This window comes from Scyliorhinus torazame, chromosome 14, assembly GCF_047496885.1.
Source record: "Scyliorhinus torazame isolate Kashiwa2021f chromosome 14, sScyTor2.1, whole genome shotgun sequence".
NCBI lineage: Eukaryota > Metazoa > Chordata > Chondrichthyes > Carcharhiniformes > Scyliorhinidae > Scyliorhinus > Scyliorhinus torazame.
The window spans coordinates 1709316-1725799 of NC_092720.1; positions in this window are offsets into that span (position 1 = coordinate 1709316).

Sequence of the window (16484 nt, forward strand, 5' to 3'; positions counted from 1 at the left end):
TGAATTCCCGCCGCAGACCCCAATCCCCATACCCAGACACCCAATCCCAACCCAGAGACCCCAGTCCCCACCCCGAGACCACAATCCCCACCCAGAGACCCCAATCCCCACCCCGAGACCCCAATCCCCACCCTGAGACCCCAATCCCTAACCCGAGACCGAAATCCCCACCCCAAGACGCCAATCCACACCCCGAGACCCCAATCCCCACGCCAAGACCCCAATCCCCACCCCGAGACCCCAATCCCCACCCTTAAACCCCAATCCCCACCCCAAGACCCCAATCCCCACCCCGAGATCCCAATACACACACCGAGACCCCAATCCCCACCCCGAGACCCTAATCCCCACCCCAAGACCCCAAACCCACCCCGAGACCCCAATCCCCACCCCGAGACCCCAATCAACCAATCCCCACCCCGAGACCCCAATCCCACCCCGAGATCCTAATCCCACCCCGAGACCCCAATCCACACCCCGAGACCCCAATCCCCAGCCCGAGACCCCAATCCCCAGCCCGAGACCCCAAATACCCATCCTGGACCCCAAAACCCCGCCCCAAACCGCAAATACCCGCTCCAAACCCCAATCCCTACGCCGAGATCTCAAATACCCACCATGGACCCCAAACCCCCGCCCCAAATCCCCGTCCAGACCCCAAATCTTCACCCGGAGCCAAAACCCCCGATCCAAACCCCTAGTCCCCGCCGCTGACCCCAATTCCACCCCCAGACCCTAAATCCCCACCCCCAGACACCCAACCCCAACCCCGAGACCCCAATCCCAGCCCCAGACTCCCAATCCACAAACTGAGACCCCAAATACCCATCCTGGATCCCAAACACCGGCCCCAAATCCCCGCCTCGGACCCCAAATCCCCCCTGGACCCCGATTTCCCATCCGGAACTCAAATCCCTGCCGCAGACCCCGAATCCCCATCCCGGACCCCAAATCCCCGCCTCAAGCCCCCGCCCCGGACACCAATCCCAACCCTGAGACCCCAATCCACACCCCGAGACCCCAATCCCCACGCCAAGACCCCAATCCCCACCCCGAGACCCCAATCCCCACCCTGAGACCCCAATCCCTAACCCGAGACCGAAATCCCCACCCCGAGACCCCAATCCACACCCCGAGACCCCAATCCCCACCCCGAGACCCCAATCCCCACCCTGAAACCCCAATCCCCGCCCCAAAACCCCAATCCCCACCCCAAGATCCCAATCCCCACCCCGAGGCCCCAATCCCCACCCCGAGACCCCAATCCCCACCCCGAGACCCCAATCACCACCCCAAGACCCCAATCACCACCCCAAGACCCCAATCACCCAATCCCCACCCCAAGACCCCAATCCCCACCCCAAGACCCCAATCCACATCCCGAGACCCCAATCCCCACCCCAAGACCCCAATCCCCACCCCAAGACCCCAATCCACACCCCGAAACCCCAATCCCCACCCCAAGACCACAATCCACACCCCGAGACCCCAATCCCTAACTCGAGACCGCAATCCCCACCCCGAGACCCCAATACACATCCAGAGACCCCAATCCCCACCCCGAGACCCCAATCACCCAATCCCCACCCCAAGACCCCAATCCCCACCCCAAGACCCCAATCCACACCCCGAGACCCCAATCCCCACCCCGAGACCCCAATCACCCAATCCCCACCCCAAGACCCCAATCCCCACCCCAAGACCCCAATCCCCACCCCAAGACCCCAATCCCCTCCCCAAGACCCCAATCCACACCCCGAGACCCCAATCCCCACCCCAAGACCCCAATTCCCTCCCCAAGACCCCAATCCCCACCCCAAGACCCCAATACACATCCAGAGACCCCAATCCCCACCCCGAGACCCCAATCACCCAATCCCCACCCCAAGACCCCAATCCCCACCCCGAGACTCCTAATCCCACCCCGAGACCCCAATCCACACCACGAGACTGCAATCCCCACCCTGAAACCCCAATCCCTATCCCAAGACCCCAATCCCTACCCCGAGACGCCGAAATCCACGCCCCGGACCCCCAAATCCCCACCCCGGACCGCCCAATCCCCGTCCTGGACCCCCCAATCCCAGCCCCAACCCCCCCAATCCCCAGCCCGAGACCCCAATCGCCACCCCGAGACTCCAAATACCCATCCTGGACCCCAAACCCCTGCCCCAAACCACAAATACCCGCTCCAAACCCCAATCCCTATGCTGAGACCTCAAATACCCGGCATGGACCCCAAACCTCCGCCCCAAATCCCCGTCCAGACCCCAAATCTTCACCCGGACCCCAAACCCCCTCCCCAAACCCCGTGTCCCCGCCGCTGATCCCAATTCCACCCGCAGACCCTAAATCCCCACCCCCAGACACCCAATCCCGACCCCGAGACCCTAATCCCAGCCCCAGACTCCCAATCCACAAACTGAGACACCAAATACTCGTCCTGGATCCCAAACACCGGCCACAAATCCCCGCCTCGGACCCCAGATCCCCCTCTGACCCCGATTCCCCATGCGGAACTCAAATCCCTACCGCAGACCCCGAATCCCCGTTCCGGACCCCAAATGCCCGCCCCAAACCCCCGCCCCGGACGCCAATCCCAACCCCGAGACCCCAATCCCCACATCGAGACCCCAATCACCACGCCGAGACCCCAATCCCCACCCCAAAACCTCAATCCCCACCCCGAGACCCCATTCCCCACCCCGAGATCCCAATCCCCACCCCGAGACCCCAATCCCACCCCGAGACCCAAATCCCCAACCCGAGACCCCAATCCGCACCCCGAGACCCCAATACACATCCAGAGACCCCAATCCCCACCCCGAGACCCCAATCACCCAATCCCCACCCCAAGACCCCAATCCCCACCCCGAGACTCCTAATCCCACCCCGAGACCCCAATCCACACCACGAGACTGCAATCCCCACCCTGAAACCCCAATCCCTATCCCAAGACCCCAATCCCTACCCCGAGACGCCGAAATCCACGCCCCGGACCCCCAAATCCCCACCCCGGACCGCTCAATCCCCGTCCTGGACCCCCCAATCCCAGCCCCAACCCCCCCCAATCCCCAGCCCGAGACCCCAATCGCCACCCCGAGACTCCAAATACCCATCCTGGACCCCAAACCCCTGCCCCAAACCACAAATACCCGCTCCAAACCCCAATCCCTATGCCGAGACCTCAAATACCCGGCATGGACCCCAAACCTCCGCCCCAAATCCCCGTCCAGACCCCAAATCTTCACCCGGACCCCAAACCCCCTCCCCAAACCCCGTGTCCCCGCCGCTGATCCCAATTCCACCCGCAGACCCTAAATCCCCACCCCCAGACACCCAATCCCGACCCCGAGACCCTAATCCCAGCCCCAGACTCCCAATCCACAAACTGAGACACCAAATACTCATCCTGGATCCCAAACACCGGCCACAAATCCCCGCCTCGGACCCCAGATCCCCCTCTGACCCCGATTCCCCATGCGGAACTCAAATCCCTACCGCAGACCCCGAATCCCCGTTCCGGACCCCAAATGCCCGCCCCAAACCCCCGCCCCGGACGCCAATCCCAACCCCGAGACCCCAATCCCCACATCGAGACCCCAATCACCACGCCGAGACCCCAATCCCCACCCCAAAACCTCAATCCCCACCCCGAGACCCCATTCCCCACCCCGAGATCCCAATCCCCACCCCGAGACCCCAATCCCACCCCGAGACCCAAATCCCCAACCCGAGACCCCAATCAGCACCCCGAGACCCCAATCCCCACCCTGAGACCCCAATCCCCACCCCGAGACCCCAATCCCACCCCGAGACCCCAATCCCCAGCCCGAGACACCAATCCCCACCCCATGACCCCAATCCCCTAATACCCATCCCGAGACCCCAATCCCCCGATCCCCGTCCCGAGATCTCAATCCCCACACCGAGACCCCAATCTCCACCCCGAAACCCCAATCCCCACCCCGAGACCCCAATCCCCACCCTGAGACCCCAATCCACACCCCGAGACCCCAATCTTAACCCCGAGACCCCAATCCCCACCCTGAGATCCCAATCCTCACCCCGAGACCCGAATCCCCACCCAGACACCCCAATCCCAACCCCGAGACCCCAATCCCCAACCCGAGACCCCAATCCCCACCGCAAGACCCCAATCCGCACCTCGAGACCCCAATCCGCACCTCGAGACCCCAATCCCCCCCCGAGACTCCAAACCCCACTCCGAGACCCCAATCCCCACCCCAAGACCCCAATCCCCACCCCGAGACCCCAATCCCCACCCCGAGACCCCAATCCCACCCCGACAACGCAATCCCCACCCCGAAATCCCTATCCCAAGACCCCAATCCCTACCCCGAGACCCCCAAATCCCCGACCCAGACCCCCCAATCCCCACCCCGGACCGCCCAATCCCCGCCCCGGACCCCCCAATCCCAGCCCCAATCCCCAGCCCGAGACTCCAATCCCCGCCCCTTGACCCCAAATACCCATCCTGGACCGCAAACCCCCGCCCCAAACCGCAAATACCCACTCCAAACCCCAATCCCTACGCCGAGACCCCAAATACCCGCCCTGGATCCCAAACACCGCCCCAAATCCCCGTCCAGACGCCAAATCTTCACCCGGACACCAAACCCCAATTCCACCCCCAGACCCTAAATCCCCACCCCCAGACACCCAATCCCGATCCCGAGACCCCAATCCCAGCCCCAGACTCCCAATCCACAAACTGAGACACCAAATACCCGTCCTGGATCCCAAACACCGGCCCCAAATCCCCGCCTCGGACCCCAAATCACCCCCGGACCCCGATTCCCCATCCGGAACTCAAATCCCTGCCGCAGACCCCGAATCCCCGTCCCAAACCCCCGCCCCGGACACCAATCCCAACCCCGAGACACCAATCCCCACCACGAGACCCCAACCCGAGACCCCAATCCCCACCCAGAAACCACAATCCCCATCCCGAGACCCCAATCCCCACCCCAAGACCCCAACCCGAGACCCTAACCCCCACCCCGAGACCCCAATCCCCACCCCGAGACCCCAATCCCCACCCCGAGACCCCAATCCCACCCCGAGACCCCAATCCCCACCCCGAGACCCCAATCCCCACCCCGAGACCCCAATCACAACCCCAAAACCCCAATCCCCACCCCGAGACCCCAATCCCCACCCCGAGACCCCAATCCCCACCCCGTGACCCCAATCTCCACAACAAGACCCCAATCTCCACCCCGTGACCCCAATCCCCACCCCGAGACCCCAATCCCCACCCGAGACCCCAATCCCCACCCCGATACCCCAATCCCCCAATCCCCACCCCGAGACCTCAATCCACACCCCGAGACCCTAAACCCCATCCCGAGACCCTAAACCCCACGCCGAGACCCCAATCTCACCCCGAGACCCCAATCACAACCCTGAGACCCCAATCTTAACCCCGAGACCCCAATCCCCACCCTGAGACCCCAATCCCCACCCCGAGACCCTAAACCCCATCCCGAGATCCCAATCTCACTCCGAGACCCCAATCCCCACCCCGAGACCCCAATCCCCACACCGATACCCCAATCCCACCCAGAGACCCCAATCCCCACCCAGAGTCCCCGAGACCCCAATCCCCACCCCGAGACCCCAATCCCGACCCCGAGAACCCTATCCCACCCCGAGACCCCAATCCCCACCCCGACACCTCAATCCACAGCCCGAGACCCCAATCCGCACCTCGAGACCCCAATCCCCACCCCGAGACCCCAAAACCCACCCCGTGACCCCAATCCCCACCCCGAGACCCCAATCCCCACCCCATGACCCCAATCCCCTAATACCCATCCCGAGACACCAATCCCCCCTCGAGACCCCAAACCCCACTCCGAGACCCCAATACTCACCCCGAGGCCCCTATCCCCACCCATAGTACCCGAGACCCCAATCCCCACTCCGAGACCCCAAACCCCACCCCGAGAACCCAACCCCGCCCAGAAACCCCGATCCCAACCCGGAGACCCCAATCCCCATCCCGAGATCCCAATCCTCACCCCGAGACCCCAATCCCCACCCCGAGACCCCAATCCCCACCCCGAGACCCCAATCCCACCCCGAGACCCCAATCCCTACCCCAAGACCCCAAATCCACGCCTCGGACCCCCAACTCCCCGACCTGGACCCCCCAATCCCGACCCCGGACCGCCCAATCCCCTCCCCGGACCCCCCAATCCCAGCCCCAACCCGCCCCAATCCCCACCACGAGACCCCAATCCACACCCCAAGACCCTAATCCCCATCCCGAGACCACAATCCCCAACCCGAGACCCCATTCCCCTACTCCCCAACCCGAGACCCCCAATCCCCATCCCAAGACCCCCAATCCCCACTCCGAGACCCCAATCCACACCCCGAGACACCAATCCCCAGCCCAAGACCCCCAATCCACACCCCGAGACCCAATCCCCACCCCGAGACCCCCAATCCCCACCCCGAGACCCCAATCCCCACACCGAGACCCCATTACCCATCCCGAGACCCCAATCCCAACCCCGAGACCCCAATCCCCACCCCGAGACCCGCAATCCACACCCCGAGCCCCCAATCCACACGCCGAGACCCCAAGCCCCACCCCGAGACCCCAATCCTCATTCCGAGACCCCAATCCCCACCCCGAGACCCCAATCCCCACCCAGAGTCCCCAACCCCACCCCGAGTCCCCAACCCCACCCCAAGACCCCAATCCCCACCCCGAGACCCCAATCCCCACCCCAAAACCCCAATCCCCACCCCAAGAACCCAATCCCCACCCCGAGATCCCAATCCCCACCCCGAGACCCCAATCCCCACCCCGTGACCCCAATCTCCACCACAAGACCCCAATCCCCACCCCGAGACCCCAATCCCCCAATCCCCACCCCGAGACCTCAATCCACATCCCGAGACCCTAAATCCCCACCCCGAGACCCCAATCCCCACCCCGAGACCCTAAACTCCATCCCGAGATCCCAATCTCACTCCGAGACCCCAATCCCCACCCTGAGATCCCAATCCCCACTCCGACACCCGAATCCCCACCCCGAGACCCCAATCCCCACACCGATACCCCAATCCCACCCAGAGACCCCAATCCCCACCCAGAGTCCCCGAGACCCCAATCCCCACCCCGAGACCCCAATCCCGTCCCCGAGAACCCTATCCCACCCCGAGACCCCAATCCCCACCCCGACACCCCAATCCACAGCCCGAGACCCCAATCCGCACCTCGAGACCCCAATCCCCACCCCGAGACCCCAATTTCCAACACGAGACCCCCATCTCCACCCCGTGACCCCAATCCCCACCCCGAGACCCCAATCCCCACTCCATGACCCCAATCCCCTAATACCCATCCCGAGACACCAATCCCCCCCCGAGACCCCAAACCCCACTCCGAGACCCCAATACTCACCCCGAGGCCCCAATCCCCACCCATAGTACCCGAGACCCCAATCCCCACTCCGAGACGCCAATCCCCACCCCGAGACCCCAATCCCCACGTCGAAACCCCGATCCGCACCCCGAGACCCCCAATCCGCACCCCGAGACCCCAATCCCCACCCCGAGACACCCAATCCACACCCCAAGACCCCCAATCAAAACCCCGAGAACCCAATCTCCACCCCGAGACCCCAATCCTCACCCCGAGACCCCAATCCCCACCCCGAGACCACCAATCCACACCCCGAGACACCAATTTCCAACCCGAGACCCCCATCTCCACCCGGTGACCCCAATCCTCACCCCATACCCCAATACCCAACCCATGACCCCAATCCCCTAATACCCATCCCAAAACCCCAATCCCCAGCCTGAGACCACCAATCCACACCCCGAGTCCCAATCCCCACGCCGAGACCCCCACACACACCCCGAGACCCCAATCCCCACCCCGAGACCCCAATCCCCACCCTGAAACCACAATCCCCACCCCGTGACCCCAATCTCCACCCTGAGACCCCAATCTCCACCCCGTGATCCCAATCCCAACCCCGAGACCCCAATCACCACCCCATGACTCCAATCCCCTAATCCCCATCCCGAGAACCCAATCCCGACCCCGAGACCCCAATCTCATTCCGAGACACCAATCCCCACCTCGAGACCCCAATACCCCAATCCCCATCCCGAGAACTCAATCCCCACCCCCAGACCTCAATCCCCACCCGAGACCCCAATTCCCAGCCCGAGACCCCAATCTCCACCCCGAGACCCCAATCCCCACCCCAAGACCCCAATCCTCACCCCGAGTCTCCAATCCCCACCCCGAGACCCCAAGCCACATCCGAGACCCCAATCCCCACCCTGATACCCCAATCCCCACCCCGAGACCCCAATCCCCACCCCGAGACCCTAAACCCCATCCCGAGACACCAATCCCCACCCCGAGACCCCAATCCCCAACCCGAGACCTCAATCCCCACCCCGAGACGCCAATCTCCACACCGTGACCCCAATCCCCACCCTGAGACCCCAATTCCCAGCCCGAGACCCCAATCTCCACCCCGAAACCCCAATCTCCACCCCGAAACCCCAATCCCCACCCCGAGACCCCAATCCCCACCCCGAGACCCCAATCCCCACCCTGAGACCCCAATCTTACCCCGAGACCCCAATCACCACCCTGAGACCCCAATCCCCACCCCGAGACCCCAATCCCCACCCCGAGACCCCAATCACCACCCTGAGACCCCAATCCCCACCCCGAGACCCTAAACCCCACCCCGAGACCCCAATCTCACCCCGAGACCCCAATCCTCAACCTCATATCCCAATCCTCACCCCGAGACCCCAATCCCCACCCCGACACCCCAATCCCCACCCCAACACCCCAATCACCACCCCTGGACCCCAATCCCACCCAGAGACCCCAATCCCCAACCCGAGACCCCAATCCCCACCCCAAGACCCCAATCCGCACCTCGAGACCCCAATCCGCACCTCGAGACCCCAATCCCCCCCCGAGACCCCAAACCCCACCCCGACACCCGAATCCCCACCCCGATACCCCAATCCCATCCCGAGACCCCAATCCCCACCAAGAGTCCCCGAGACCCCAATCCCCACCCCGAGACCCCAATCCCCACCCCAAGAACCCTATCCCACCCCGAGAACCCAATCCCCACCCCGAGACCCCAATCCCCAGCCCGAGACCCCATCCCCACCTCGAGACCCCAATCCCCACCCCGAGACCCCAAAACCCACCCCGAAACCTCAATCCCCACCCCGAGACCCCAATCTCCAACCCGAGACCCCCATCCCCACCCCGAGACCCCAATCCCCACCCCATGATCCCAATCCCCCAATCCCCATCCCGAGACCTCAGTCCCCACACCGAGACCCCAATCTCCACCCCAAAACCCCAATCCCCACCCCGAGACCCCAATCCCCACCCTGAGACCCCAATCACCACCCCAAGACCCTAAAACCCACCCCGAGACCCCAATCTCACCCCGAGACCCCAAACCCCACCCTGAGATCCCAATCCTCATCCAGAGACCCCAATCCCCACCGCGACACCCCAATCCACACCCCAAGACCCCAATCCGCACCTCGAGACCCCAATCCGCACCTCGAGACCCCAATCCCCCCCCCGAGACCCCAATCCCCACACCGAGACCCCATTACCCATCCCGAGACCCCAATCCCAACCCCGAGACCCCAATCCCCACCCCGAGACCCGCAATCCACACCCCGAGCCCCCAATCCACACGCCGAGACCCCAAGCCCCACCCCGAGACCCCAATCCTCATTCCGAGACCCCAATCCCCACCCCGAGACCCCAATCCCCACCCAGAGTCCCCAACCCCACCCCGAGTCCCCAACCCCACCCCGAGACCCCAATCCCCACCCCGAGACCCCAATCCCCACCCCAAAACCCCAATCCCCACCCCAAGAACCCAATCTCCACCCCGAGATCCCAATCCCCACCCCGAGACCCCAATCCCCACCCCGTGACCCCAATCCCCACCCCGAGACCCTAAACCCCATCCCGAGACACCAATCCCCACCCCGAGACCCCAATCCCCAACCCGAGACCTCAATCCCCACCCCGAGACGCCAATCTCCACACCGTGACCCCAATCCCCACCCTGAGACCCCAATTCCCAGCCCGAGACCCCAATCTCCACCCCGAAACCCCAATCTCCACCCCGAAACCCCAATCCCCACCCCGAGACCCCAATCCCCACCCCGAGACCCCAATCCCCACCCCGAGACCCCAATCTTACCCCGAGACCCCAATCACCACCCTGAGACCCCAATCCCCACCCCGAGACCCCAATCCCCACCCCGAGACCCCAATCACCACCCTGAGACCCCAATCCCCACCCCGAGACCCTAAACCCCACCCCGAGACCCCAATCTCACCCCGAGACCCCAATCCTCAACCTCATATCCCAATCCTCACCCCGAGACCCCAATCCCCACCCCGACACCCCAATCCCCACCCCAACACCCCAATCACCACCCCTGGACCCCAATCCCACCCAGAGACCCCAATCCCCAACCCGAGACCCCAATCCCCACCCCAAGACCCCAATCCGCACCTCGAGACCCCAATCCGCACCTCGAGACCCCAATCCCCCCCCGAGACCCCAAACCCCACCCCGACACCCGAATCCCCACCCCGATACCCCAATCCCATCCCGAGACCCCAATCCCCACCAAGAGTCCCCGAGACCCCAATCCCCACCCCGAGACCCCAATCCCCACCCCAAGAACCCTATCCCACCCCGAGAACCCAATCCCCACCCCGAGACCCCAATCCCCAGCCCGAGACCCCATCCCCACCTCGAGACCCCAATCCCCACCCCGAGACCCCAAAACCCACCCCGAAACCTCAATCCCCACCCCGAGACCCCAATCTCCAACCCGAGACCCCCATCCCCACCCCGAGACCCCAATCCCCACCCCATGATCCCAATCCCCCAATCCCCATCCCGAGACCTCAGTCCCCACACCGAGACCCCAATCTCCACCCCAAAACCCCAATCCCCACCCCGAGACCCCAATCCCCACCCTGAGACCCCAATCACCACCCCAAGACCCTAAAACCCACCCCGAGACCCCAATCTCACCCCGAGACCCCAAACCCCACCCTGAGATCCCAATCCTCATCCAGAGACCCCAATCCCCACCGCGACACCCCAATCCACACCCCAAGACCCCAATCCGCACCTCGAGACCCCAATCCGCACCTCGAGACCCCAATCCCCCCCCCGAGACCCCAATCCCCACACCGAGACCCCATTACCCATCCCGAGACCCCAATCCCAACCCCGAGACCCCAATCCCCACCCCGAGACCCGCAATCCACACCCCGAGCCCCCAATCCACACGCCGAGACCCCAAGCCCCACCCCGAGACCCCAATCCTCATTCCGAGACCCCAATCCCCACCCCGAGACCCCAATCCCCACCCAGAGTCCCCAACCCCACCCCGAGTCCCCAACCCCACCCCGAGACCCCAATCCCCACCCCGAGACCCCAATCCCCACCCCAAAACCCCAATCCCCACCCCAAGAACCCAATCTCCACCCCGAGATCCCAATCCCCACCCCGAGACCCCAATCCCCACCCCGTGACCCCAATCTCCACCACAAGACCCCAATCCCCACCCCGAGACCCCAATCCCCACCCGAGACCCCAATCCCCACCCCGATACCCCAATCCCCCAATCCCCACCCCGAGACCTCAATCCACATCCCGAGACCCTAAATCCCCACCCTGAGACCCCAATCCCCACCCCGAGACCCTAAACCCCATCCCGAGATCCCAATCTCACTCCGAGACCCCAATCCCCACCCTGAGATCCCAATCCCCACTCCGACACCCGAATCCCCACCCCGAGACCCCAATCCCCACACCGATACCCCAATCCCACCCAGAGACCCCAATCCCCACCCAGAGTCCCCGAGACCCCAATCCCCACCCCGAGACCCCAATCCCGTCCCCGAGAACCCTATCCCACCCCGAGACCCCAATCCCCACCCCGACACCCCAATCCACAGCCCGAGACCCCAATCCGCACCTCGAGACCCCAATCCCCACCCCGAGACCCCAATTTCCAACACGAGACCCCCATCTCCACCCCGTGACCCCAATCCCCACCCCGAGACCCCAATCCCCACTCCATGACCCCAATCCCCTAATACCCATCCCGAGACACCAATCCCCCCCCGAGACCCCAAACCCCACTCCAAGACCCCAATACTCACCCCGAGGCCCCAATCCCCACCCATAGTACCCGAGACCCCAATCCCCACTCCGAGACGCCAATCCCCACCCCGAGACCCCAATCCCCACGTCGAAACCCCGATCCGCACCCCGAGACCCCCAATCCGCACCCCGAGACCCCAATCCCCACCCCGAGACACCCAATCCACACCCCAAGACCCCCAATCAAAACCCCGAGAACCCAATCTCCACCCCGAGACCCCAATCCTCACCCCGAGACCCCAATCCCCACCCCGAGACCACCAATCCACACCCCGAGACACCAATTTCCAACCCGAGACCCCCATCTCCACCCGGTGACCCCAATCCTCACCCCATACCCCAATCCCCAACCCATGACCCCAATCCCCTAATACCCATCCCAAAACCCCAATCCCCAGCCTGAGACCACCAATCCACACCCCGAGTCCCAATCCCCACGCCGAGACCCCCACACACACCCCGAGACCCCAATCCCCACCCCGAGACCCCAATCCCCACCCTGAAACCACAATCCCCACCCCGTGACCCCAATCTCCACCCTGAGACCCCAATCTCCACCCCGTGATCCCAATCCCAACCCCGAGACCCCAATCACCACCCCATGACTCCAATCCCCTAATCCCCATCCCGAGAACCCAATCCCGACCCCGAGACCCCAATCTCATTCCGAGACACCAATCCCCACCTCGAGACCCCAATACCCCAATCCCCATCCCGAGAACTCAATCCCCACCCCCAGACCTCAATCCCCACCCGAGACCCCAATTCCCAGCCCGAGACCCCAATCCGCACCTCGAGACCCCAATCCCCACCCCATGACCCCAATCCCCTAATACCCATCCCGAGACCCCAATCTCCACCCCGAGACCCCAATCCCCACCCCAAGACCCCAATCCTCACCCCGAGTCTCCAATCCCCACCCCGAGACCCCAAGCCACATCCGAGACCCCAATCCCCACCCTGATACCCCAATCCCCACCCCGAGACCCCAATCCCCACCCCGAGACCCTAAACCCCATCCCGAGACACCAATCCCCACCCCGAGACCCCAATCCCCAACCCGAGACCTCAATCCCCACCCCGAGACGCCAATCTCCACACCGTGACCCCAATCCCCACCCTGAGACCCCAATTCCCAGCCCGAGACCCCAATCTCCACCCCGAAACCCCAATCTCCACCCCGAAACCCCAATCCCCACCCCGAGACCCCAATCCCCACCCCGAGACCCCAATCCCCACCCCGAGACCCCAATCTTACCCCGAGACCCCAATCACCACCCTGAGACCCCAATCCCCACCCCGAGACCCCAATCCCCACCCCGAGACCCCAATCACCACCCTGAGACCCCAATCCCCACCCCGAGACCCTAAACCCCACCCCGAGACCCCAATCTCACCCCGAGACCCCAATCCTCAACCTCATATCCCAATCCTCACCCCGAGACCCCAATCCCCACCCCGACACCCCAATCCCCACCCCAACACCCCAATCCCCACCCCTGGACCCCAATCCCACCCAGAGACCCCAATCCCCAACCCGAGACTCCAATCCCCACCCCAAGACCCCAATCCGCACCTCGAGACCCCAATCCGCACCTCGAGACCCCAATCCCCCCCCGAGACCCCAAACCCCACCCCGACACCCGAATCCCCACCCCGATACCCCAATCCCATCCCGAGACCCCAATCCCCACCCCGAGACCCCAATCCCCACCCCAAGAACCCTATCCCACCCCGAGAACCCAATCCCCACCCCGAGACCCCAATCCCCAGCCCGAGACCCCATCCCCACCTCGAGACCCCAATCCCCACCCCGAGACCCCAAAACCCACCCCGAAACCTCAATCCCCACCCCGAGACCCCAATCTCCAACCCGAGACCCCCATCCCCACCCCGAGACCCCAATCCCCACCCCATGATCCCAATCCCCCAATCCCCATCCCGAGACCTCAGTCCCCACACCGAGACCCCAATCTCCACCCCAAAACCCCAATCCCCACCCCGAGACCCCAATCCCCACCCTGAGACCCCAATCACCACCCCAAGACCCTAAACCCCACCCCGAGACCCCAATCTCACCCCGAGACCCCAAACCCCACCCTGAGATCCCAATCCTCATCCAGAGACCCCAATCCCCACCGCGACACCCCAATCCACACCCCAAGACCCCAATCCGCACCTCGAGACCCCAATCCGCACCTCGAGACCCCAATCCCCCCCCCCGAGACCCCAAACCCCACTCCGAGACCCCAAACCCCACCCCGAGAAGCCAATCCCACCCGGAGACCCCAATCCCCATCCCGAGATCCCATTCCCCACCCCGAGACAACAATCACACCACGAGACCCCAATCCCCACGTCGAAACCCCGATGCGCACCCCGAGACCCCCAATACCCACCCCGAGACCCCCAATCCCCAACCTGAGACCCCAAACCCCCAACCCCACCCCAAGACACCCAATCCACACCCCAAGACCCCCAATCAAAACCCCGAGAACCCAATCTCTACCCCGAGACACCAATCCCCACCCCGAGACCCCAATCCTCACCCCGAGACCCCAATCCCCAGCCTGAGACCACCAATCCACACCTCGAGACCCAATCCCCACGCCGAGACCCCCAAACACACCCCGAGACCCCAATCCCCACCCCGACACCCCAATCCCCACCCCGAAACCACAATCCCCACCCCGTGACCCCAATTTCCACCCTGAGACCCCAATCTCCACCCCGTGATCCCAATCCCCACCCCGAGACCCCCATCTCCACCCCATGACCCCAATCCCCACCCCGAGACCCCAATCCCCACCCCATGACCCCAATCCCCTAATCCCCATCCCGAGACCCCAATCCCGACCCCGAGACCCCAATCTCATTCCGAAACACCAATCCCCACCCCGAGACCTCAATCCCCACCCCGAGACCCCAATCCCCAGCCCGAGACCCCAATCCGCACCTCGAGACCCCAATCCCCACCCCGAGAACCCAATCTCCATCCCGAGACCCCCATCTCCACCCCGCGACCCCAATCCCCACCCCGAGTCTCCAATCCCCACCCCGAGACCCTAAACCCCATCCCGAGACCCCAATCCCCAACCCGAGACCTCAATCCCCACCCCGAGACCCCAATCTCCACACCGTGACCCCAATCCCCACCCTGAGACCCCAATTCCCAGCCCGAGACCCCAATCTCCACCCCGAAACCCCAATCTCCACCCCGAAACCCCAATCACCACCCTGAGACCCCAATCCCCACCCCGAGACCCCAATCCCCACCCCGAGACCCCAATCACCACCCTGAGACCCCAATCCCCACCCCGAGACCCTAAACCCCACCCCGAGACCCCAATCTCACCCCGAGACCCCAATCCTCAACCTCATATCCCAATCCTCACCCCGAGACCCCAATCCCCACCCCGACACCCCAATCCCCACCCCAACACCCCAATCCCCACCCCTGGACCCCAATCCCACCCAGAGACCCCAATCCCCAACCCGAGACCCCAATCCCCACCCCAAGACCCCAATCCGCACCTCGAGACCCCAATCCGCACCTCGAGACCCCAATCCCCCCCCGAGACCCCAAACCCCACCCCGACACCCGAATCCCCACCCCGATACCCCAATCCCATCCCGAGACCCCAATCCCCACCAAGAGTCCCCGAGACCCCAATCCCCACCCCGAGACCCCAATCCCCACCCCAAGAACCCTATCCCACCCCGAGACCCCAATTCCCACCCCGAGACCCCAATCCCCAGCCCGAGACCCCATCCCCACCTCGAGACCCCAATCCCCACCCCGAGACCCCAAAACCCACCCCGAAACCTCAATCCCCACCCCGAGACCCCAATCTCCAACCCGAGACCCCCATCCCCACCCCGAGACCCCAATCCCCACCCCATGATCCCAATCCCCTAATACCCATCCCGAGACCCCAATCCCCCAATCCCCATCCCGAGACCTCAGTCCCCACACCGAGACCCTAAACCCCACCCCGAGACCCCAATCTCACCCCGAGACCCCAAACCCCACCCTGAGATCCCAATACTCATCCAGAGACCCCAATCCCCACCGCGACACCCCAATCCCAACCCCGAGACCCCAATCCCCAACCCGAGACCCCCATCCCCACCCCGAGACCCCAATCCCCACCCCATGATCCCAATCCCCTAATACCCATCCCGAGACCCCAATCCCCCAATCCCCATCCCGAGACCTCAGTCCCCACACCG